The 8,397-nt window shown below is 40.0% G+C and overlaps 1 non-coding gene across 1 annotated transcript; it reads right to left on the bottom strand.

Annotated features, from left to right (window-relative positions):
- Positions 1-6,558: 6,558 nt before the first annotated feature.
- LOC114886306 lies at positions 6,559-6,665 on the bottom strand. The gene has a single exon (XR_003791312.1). It is a non-coding gene; the product is annotated as a U6 spliceosomal RNA (small nuclear RNA).
- Positions 6,666-8,397: the final 1,732 nt, after the last annotated feature.

The following is an 8,397-nucleotide window of genomic DNA, read 5'->3' as shown; positions in this document are numbered from 1 at the left end:
GCAGGACACACTAAGTGCAATGTGTTCATTGGAAGCAAACAAAGCAAACCTATTTGGATTTTCACATTTTAATTTCAGAACACTCTTGCTTGTGGGAAAGCCACTTAGCCAATTAGTAGGTCTTTCCTCATCTAAAGTAGAATAATGTGTTTTTGAGTGGGTTGCTATGAAATCACGTTAAGCTGTTATCAGAGTCTGTCTCCAAAGTCTTTTTATTTGTTTGGTTGCACTGGGTCTTAGTTGTGGCACGTGGGCTCCTTAGTTGTGGCATGTGAACTCTTAGTTGCGGCATGCATGTGGGGTCTAGTTCCGTGACCAGGGACTGAACCTGAGTCCCCTGCATTGGGAGCACAGAGTCTTATCCACTGTGCCACCAGGGAAATCCCTCCAAAGGCTTTTTAAAAAATTCTTCTCCTTCAGCCATCCCTCCCTCACTTTAGGTTTATGATTTAGGAAAGTTTAGTTTCAAGTCACAGAAATTTAACTCAAACTAACTAATTTAACTCAAAAAGAGGAATTAACTAACTTGTATAACCATAGTGCTGACATGGCCTTGGCCTCAAAAAATAACTGGAACCAGGGGCTCAGTTAGCATCAGAACTCTCTACCTCTTATCTCTGCTTCTCTCTGCATCATCTACCTCATTATCTCAAACCCCTGTATTCTTGTGAATTAGGAGGTTGGGCAGTGGGTGAGGCTGTTGGGAGATCTCACTGAGCAAGCTTCCTCAGGGCAGATGAGGTTGAGGGAATCTGGGGAGGAGCTGAAACTAAGTTTCCACCCTATTTCCCTGGCATAGTAGTTTCCTATTGTTGTTTTAACAAATCACCACAAACTTAGTGGCTTAAAACAACAAAAATGTATTATCTTACATATCTGTAGGTCAGAAGTCCAACATGGATCTCACTGGGCTAAAATCATAGTATCATCAGGGTTGCATTCCTTTCTGGAGCCTCTATGGAAGAGTCAATACCCTTGCCCTTTCCAGATTTCAGACCTCTCACATTCCTAGCTCTTGACCCCCTACCGACATCTTCAAAGCTAACAATGTCACATCTCTTTGACCCTGACCCTTCTTCTGGTCATCAAATGTCTCTCTAACCACAGCAAAGATAGGTTCTCTGCTTTTCAAGGACTCATGATTAGATTGTCCCACCTGGATAACCCAGGACAATCTCCCCATAGCAAGGTCTGTACCTTTAGTCCTATCTACAAATCCTATCTTTTGCCATGTAAAATTCACAGGTTCCAGGGATTAGGGCATGGACATGTCTGAGGGGCCATTATTCTGCCTGCCACACCACGTTAAGATGATTGGTCTAGGGATGGATCTGACCCAAATAGGGCCTTTGACCTGACCCAAAGGGGGCCTTCTCTGAGAATTTTTTAACTTGAGTTAGCCAGATAATTTTCTCTCTCTCTGGTTATGGAACTGTAAGTATGTGAGTCACTGACTCCAGAGATCATTTTTCCTACCACTTGGTTTTAGAGAATAAAGTAGAATCCTCATTCAGCATAAAAAAATTCCCCAAATCCAACAATTGTTCCGTACTTCTAAATGTACATATATAGTACATAATCTTAGATTCTAATCTCCATAGTTAATCACTCCCTCTTTTCCTTGTTGCCCTTTTCACACGATATTATTAAACTATTATTTATTGAGTACTTGCTGTATGTGAGGCACCGTGCTAAGCATTTTATGATGTAGAAACTAAGGCTCAAGGGGTTTAAGTAAAGTAGTACGTTTACATAGCTAGTATGTGGCAGAGCTGGGATCAAAACAGGCTATTTGGCAAATTCTTAACCTATACACATATGTTTGTTCATTCATTCCCTCATTTATTCAACACATATTCATCAAGTACCATTAGGCATATGGATCTTAGCCAGACACTCTATTTGCTAAAGGGAGGGGGTACTGTGGACATGACAGTAACATGCCTTTCCCCCTTAGCCAACACTGAGCTCACTGAAGGTAGTAGTGGTGTCTTATTTAGCTAGTTATCTCTACAACCTATTCTGATGCTTGTTACATAGTACCACTCTAGTGGACTTGGAATTTCCTTTTCTTTTACTTGGAAAAGCTGGAATAGCAAGGATTTAACCAGCTCTGAATAGGTACAATTGCAATTAGGATTTGCAGTCAAACCCAACAAAAACATAATGAAGCTGGCCTGGCATGGGACACCTCATCATAATAGCTGCCAAGTTACTTTGCTAGGGAGCAGGCTGGCTTTGCTCTAACTTATAAAATCCCTAATGAGAGAGTTTATTTTGAATTAAATTAATAACTGGAAATTATTTTAATAGTTCTTGCAAAAATTCAAACTATTTTTAATAGCATAAGCATCCAATATCATTTTATGCCAACATTTTGATCATCAGTCATAGCAAAGCTGCCATCATTAGTGCCTTCAAATCATAGTGGAATGTGCAGATCTAATGTTAATATAAAATACACAACTCTGATGGGGAAGCCTCTTTGTCATATTTTGGAAACTGTCCATATTTTGCAAAGACAATAAGGTAAGCAGCTTTAATCAGTTTGCGCCATTCCCCAGGCCTCAAGCTTAAGACAAACTTTGTCAACAAGTGCGGGGAAACTGTCGGCAGATGGCGGAGTCAGGTGGTTCAGAAGCCAGCAGTTGAATCTGGCAAGATACTGACAGCCCGTTAGAGGGCAGTGTGACAACACAATTAATAGTAAAGTCTTGTTTCTTCTTCCTATACTGTTTTCTTCCCTTTACTCCACACCCACACACCAGTGGAACTTAGCCCTTCCTTTAATCCTCCCACCCCCAAAACATGTGGCATATTTTACTAACTGTTTGAGATAATAGAGTGATTTTACATCACAATAATGCCAACAACAAAATAGTACATGTTAGGCATCCCTGTTCTTAAATACTTCACCTACCCTGTCTCTGGGAATTTCTCATTAGCCTCTTTTACATGTGCACTTCAGGTTCCCAAAATGTTGTTTGGCATTCTTAGAAACTCTTCAAACCTCCTTTCTCCTCTGTTTTTCAGGATTCCTTTTCATCTCCCCTATACCAGCTCAGAGCCCACACTTTATGACGAAGAGAAATATAGCTTTTCAGCCCTTGGTTAGCTGCCTTTGCATATCCAAAGGCTCACTGGTACACTGTGGTAAACAGAAGGGACACCTATTCAGGATTTCTTCCTTCAGCAGCCAGGCCTAGGAGAGACTTTGAACATCTCTCTTTTCTAATTCCCAACCAGTCCATCTAACCAGTAGTGGGCAGCATGAGTCATGCTGGCATGGGCAGTTTTGAGGCTTCCCTGGTGGCGCAGTTGTTGAGAGTCCTCCTGCTGATGCAGGGGACACGGGTTCGTGCCCTGGTCCGGGAAGATCCCACATGCCGAGGAGGGGCTAGGCCCGTAAGCCGTGACCGCTGAGCCTGCGCGTCTGGAGCCTGTGCTCCGCAACGGGAGAGGCCACAACAGTGAGAGGCCCGCGTACCGCAAAAAACAACAACAACAAAAAAGAACCAGTTTTCTAGAAATGCTATACAGTTGTGATGGATGATAAGACTTACACATCAATGACACAGCAAAATTAGTGAATAAGGCAGCATATCATAAAGTACTAAGTATATTATATATAATATGTATAAAGGTTTATCCAACAGTTGACTTTTTGTTTCTTTCTGATGGCTTTTATTTATTCTTATTCCTCTTCAGTTACTGAATGTTTGACTAAATGGATAAATGTATGTATGAATGAATGAATGAGTAAATGTTTTGCATATTAAATATACTTCATCTGGGCTAGTCAGGAACTAAGAAGTGTTGTTTTAGACTTAGTATAACATGAGGGAAGAAGTTCTGAATTAATTATCCTCTTTAAGAAGCTGTGACCTTACTCCCAACTTCAATCTATGAAATAGGAATAGTAACATAACTACTAAGGATGTGACCTACTACCAAAACAAAAGTAAGTTTTTAAGCAGCACTAGCAGTACTAGTAAACTAATGCAAAGGTAGAAAATTATATACATCCAAATCCCTACAGCAGTCTTAAATGTGTGCCTCTGTTCACACCACTGGCAAAAACAAAAGCAAACAGAACAAAAATGAAAACAAAAGAATTAATTACTATATTAAATACTAAAGATAGAAAGGCGAACAAAACACATTCATTGGCATTCTTCAAAACGACTCCTCAAATCTATTCCCTTCTCATTCTTTCCTCTCAAGAAGAAAATCATCAAGTAACCAGAATTAATATGGAAGTCAGCACATAGGAGATGAACCTAGCCTGGGCTTCCTAGATTAAAGGATGTATAGGAGTTGACCTGTCAAAAAGAAGGGAAAGAACGTCCAGACCAGACAGAGGGAGCAGCCTGTGCAAAAGTGAAGAGAAAGGAAAGGACATGAGACATTCTGGATGCTTTAAACAGTTTCGTGTGTCTAAGTATAGGGCATGAGGTCTGTGAGGAAATGGTGAGTGACAAGGCTAATAGCCGGTCAGACCGAGGTGAACTCTTAAGAGTGAGGAGCTAGAGATGTATCCTGAAGGTAATGAAGAAAATCAGAAGAGTGACCAAAGAGAGACATAATCTTATGAATTTTACAAAGATCACCCCCATCCCACTGAGTTGGGATGAAGTAAGGGAGAACAGGAAACCACGTAGGGAGTACTGCAGTAATTCAAGTCAGAGATGATCGTAATATATCCTAGGGTGGTAATGACGGAGATGGAGACACCTGAACAAATGTAGAATAGATGCACTTGTCCAGAGAACATAAAGAAGAAGAAAAACTACCAAGGGCAGAATGGGCAATAGTATTATTTAAGAGGAGACAGAAGAAGGATGTTAAAGAAATAAATCATAAAATAGTGACCAAAAAGATAAAAGGAAAAGTAAAAGAGAATAGCTTGTTCAAAATGTATTTCAACCTCTTTCTCGTGGGCTTTTTCTTTAATTTTTTTCTTTTGCTTCAGAAGCTAAAAACTAAAGGCTACATTTCCCAATATATTTGCAACGAAGTGCTCCAGGTTAATTTTAGTTCCATAAAACAGATGTATTCACTCACAGCTTAAATTCTGAACTAAATTGTGAGAGGATGGAGTTACACAAGGCATCCATTTTGCTTGTGCAGATCCTGGGAAGCATGACGTGGCTCCGGAGCTGATGGTTCTGATAATGCTTTCCTGATTCTCAGATACTGGCTGAAGTGAAGAGATCCTGAGAGCCAGCTCCTGATTGTGGTACATATATCAGTAACCCTAGGTGTCCCAATTGTTCTGGGAGTAATTCCTGGATGTCTAGACTAGAGCCTGTTTTTCCAGTCATTCTAACAGATTCTTAAGCGTCTAATTCCATGTATTAAGTCTCTTTCTGCATCAATTTGATAGATAAGTGTATTCATTCCCTAGGGCTGTTGTGGCAAAGTACCACAAGCTGGTTGCTTTATGACAACAGAAATTTATTGTCTCACAGTTCTGGAAGCTAGAGTCCAAAATCAAGATGTCAGCAGGATTGGTCTCTTGTAAGGGTTGTGAGGGAGAATCTGTTCCATGCCTCTCCACTAGCTTTTAGCGACCCGAAGCATTTCTTGTTTTGTGGCAGCATAACTCCAATCTCTGCCTCCATCTTCACATGGTAATCTGCTCCCTGCATGTGTTCACATCATCTCCCTTCTGTGCATGTCTGTCTCTGTGTCCAAATGTCCTCCTTTTATAAAAGCACCAGCCTTGGGCTTCTCTGGTGGCACAGTGGTTAAGAATCTGCCTGCCAATGCAGGGGACACGGGTTCAAGCCCTAGTCCAGGAAGATCCCACATGCCGTGGAGCAACTAAGCCTGTGCGCCACAACTACTGAGCCCACATGCCACAACTACTGAATCCCGCACACCTAGCGCCCGTGCTCCGCAACAAGAGAAGCCACTGCAATGAAAATCCCGTGCACCACAACGAAGAGTAGCCCCCACTCACTACAACTAGAGAAAGCCCACGCGCAGCAACAAAGACCCAACGCAGCCAAAAATAAATAAATAAATAATTTTGTTTTTTAAAAAGAAAAAGTACCAGTCTTATTGAATTAGGGCTCGCTCTAATGCCCTCATTTTAAGAGGAGAGAGAAGAAGGATTTTAACTTGAAGGCATTTTTAACTTGACTACCTCTGTAAACATTCAATTTCCAAATAAAATTATTTTCTGAGGTACTGGTGGAATATCATTCAATCCATAACAAGGAGTATGACAGAAATATTTGGTATTCTTTAAATGTTCATGTAGTTCTCATAGTTCCCAGCTTCCTTTGCAACTTGGTTGGGGTCACGTGACTAGTTCTGCAATAACTATGAGCAGAGGTGTTGTGTATTTCTTCTGAGCTGGTACCCTGAACATGGAATTCTTGCCTCCAGAACTGTGAGAAAATAAATGTCTGTTGCTCAAGCCAACCAGTCTGTGGTATCTTGTTATAGCAGCTTGAGCTGGTTTCTGGTAAGACCCCTCTTTCTACCTTGCAGATAGCTGTCTTCTTTGTCGTCTTTTTGTGTGTGTGTTTAAGTGTTGATCTTGTTTTAAAAAACATGCAACGTTTCACAAATTTGTGTGTTATCCTTGTGCAGGGGCCAGGCTAATCTTCTCTGTATCATTCCAATTTTAGTATATGTACTGCCAAAGTGAGCACAATAGCTGTTTTCTCAGTGTGTTCTCATGTAGCCTTTCCTCTGTACACATGTGGAAAGAGAGAGCTCTCTGGTGTCCCTTCCTCTTCTTATAAGGATACCAGTCCTATCGGATAAGGGCCCCACAAGTATGACCATTTAACTTTAATCAACTCTTTATAGGCCCTTTCTCCAATTACAGTCACACTGGGGGTTAGGGTTTCAATATATGAATTTAGAGGAGGCACAGTTCAGCCCATAATAATGTCATTAAATGAATGATATAAAATATAAAAAAGCTCACTGCAGAACGTACTCTCCAGATGAGAACCACAGTTAATAGCTTCTTTCTGTTCATACTTTTCACTGTCCAGATGCAAACATATAATATAAATTAGATCATACTATACATACAGTTCTATTTTTTCACTAAGAGTGAAAAAGTTCCTTTTATTATAGTTTTTCTTCACTTATTACTGTATTACAGATGTTTTCCACACCAGTGCATAAAAATATCAAAATATTCTTCCCAATGGCTGCATAGTAGTCTCTTATAAGGAATATTATAATTTATTTAACAGTTTTTCTCTTGGTAGATGATAGATCACTTCGAATTTTTTATTATGGACAATGTTGCAGAAAATATCCCTATACATTTGTGTATTCATAATTATGTTAATATTTCTGCAAAGTAGACTCCTAGAAATGAAATTGCTAAGTCAAAGGCTATGCATCTTTAAAATCTAAATAGATATTGTGTGCTAGTTTAAGTATGTAGGAGTACCCATTTCCTCATACCCACCCGTGGGTAGTATCAATAATTTTACTTTTGCTAATTTAATCAGGTTAAAAAGGATTAATCTCCAAAATATACAGGCAGCTCATGTAGCTCAATATCAAAAAACCAAACAACCAAAGAAGATGTGGCACATATATACAATGGAATATTACTCAGCCATAAAAAGAAACGAAATTGAGTTATTTGTAGTGAGATGGATGGACCTAGAGACTGTCATACAGAGTGAAGTGAGTCAGAAAGAGAAAAACAAATACCATATGCTAACACATATATATGGAATCTAAAAAAATAAAATTAAAAGGTTCTGAAGAACCTAGGGGCAGGACAGGAATAAAGATGCAAATGTAGAGAATGGACTTGAGGACACGGGGAGGGGGAAGGGTAAGCTGGGACGAAGTGAGAGAATGGCATTGACATATATACACTACCAAATGTAAAATAGAGAGCTATTGGGAAGCAGCCACATAGCACAGGGAGATCATCTCGGTGCTTTGTTTCCACCTAGAGGGGTGGGATAGGGAGGGTGGGAAGGAGACGCAAGAGGGAGGAGATATGGGGATATATGTTTATGTATAGCTGATTCACTTTGTTATAAAGCAAAAACTAACATACCATTGTAAAGCAGTTATACTCCAATAAAGATGTTAAAAAAAAAAACACGGAAATTTCCTGTTCTTTATGTGTTTGATTAAAAATCTATCCAAAAAAGTCTTGATGCCAGTAACACTATCTCCATCCCAGTTGTGACAAAATGTCTCCAGACTTTGCCAAATGTCCCTGGGGAGGGAGGAGAAAGGAGATAAAAAACCAGGTTGAGCACCACTGTTCTGGAGTGTGTGGAGGCAAAGAATAGGAATACACCCTGGCCACCCCCCAATTTCCTTTCTCCTTTACAAATATTTTGCTGCTTTGGAAAGGCTTTTTATGGATACCTTAATTCCTTTCTCTCTTCCAAC

The sequence above is a fragment of the Monodon monoceros genome, unplaced genomic scaffold (assembly GCF_005190385.1).
Source record: "Monodon monoceros isolate NGI ecotype Baffin Bay Population unplaced genomic scaffold, NGI_Narwhal_1 Super_Scaffold_6, whole genome shotgun sequence".
Taxonomy (NCBI): Eukaryota; Metazoa; Chordata; class Mammalia; order Artiodactyla; family Monodontidae; genus Monodon; species Monodon monoceros.
This window is presented reverse-complemented; position numbering and strand designations above follow the sequence as displayed.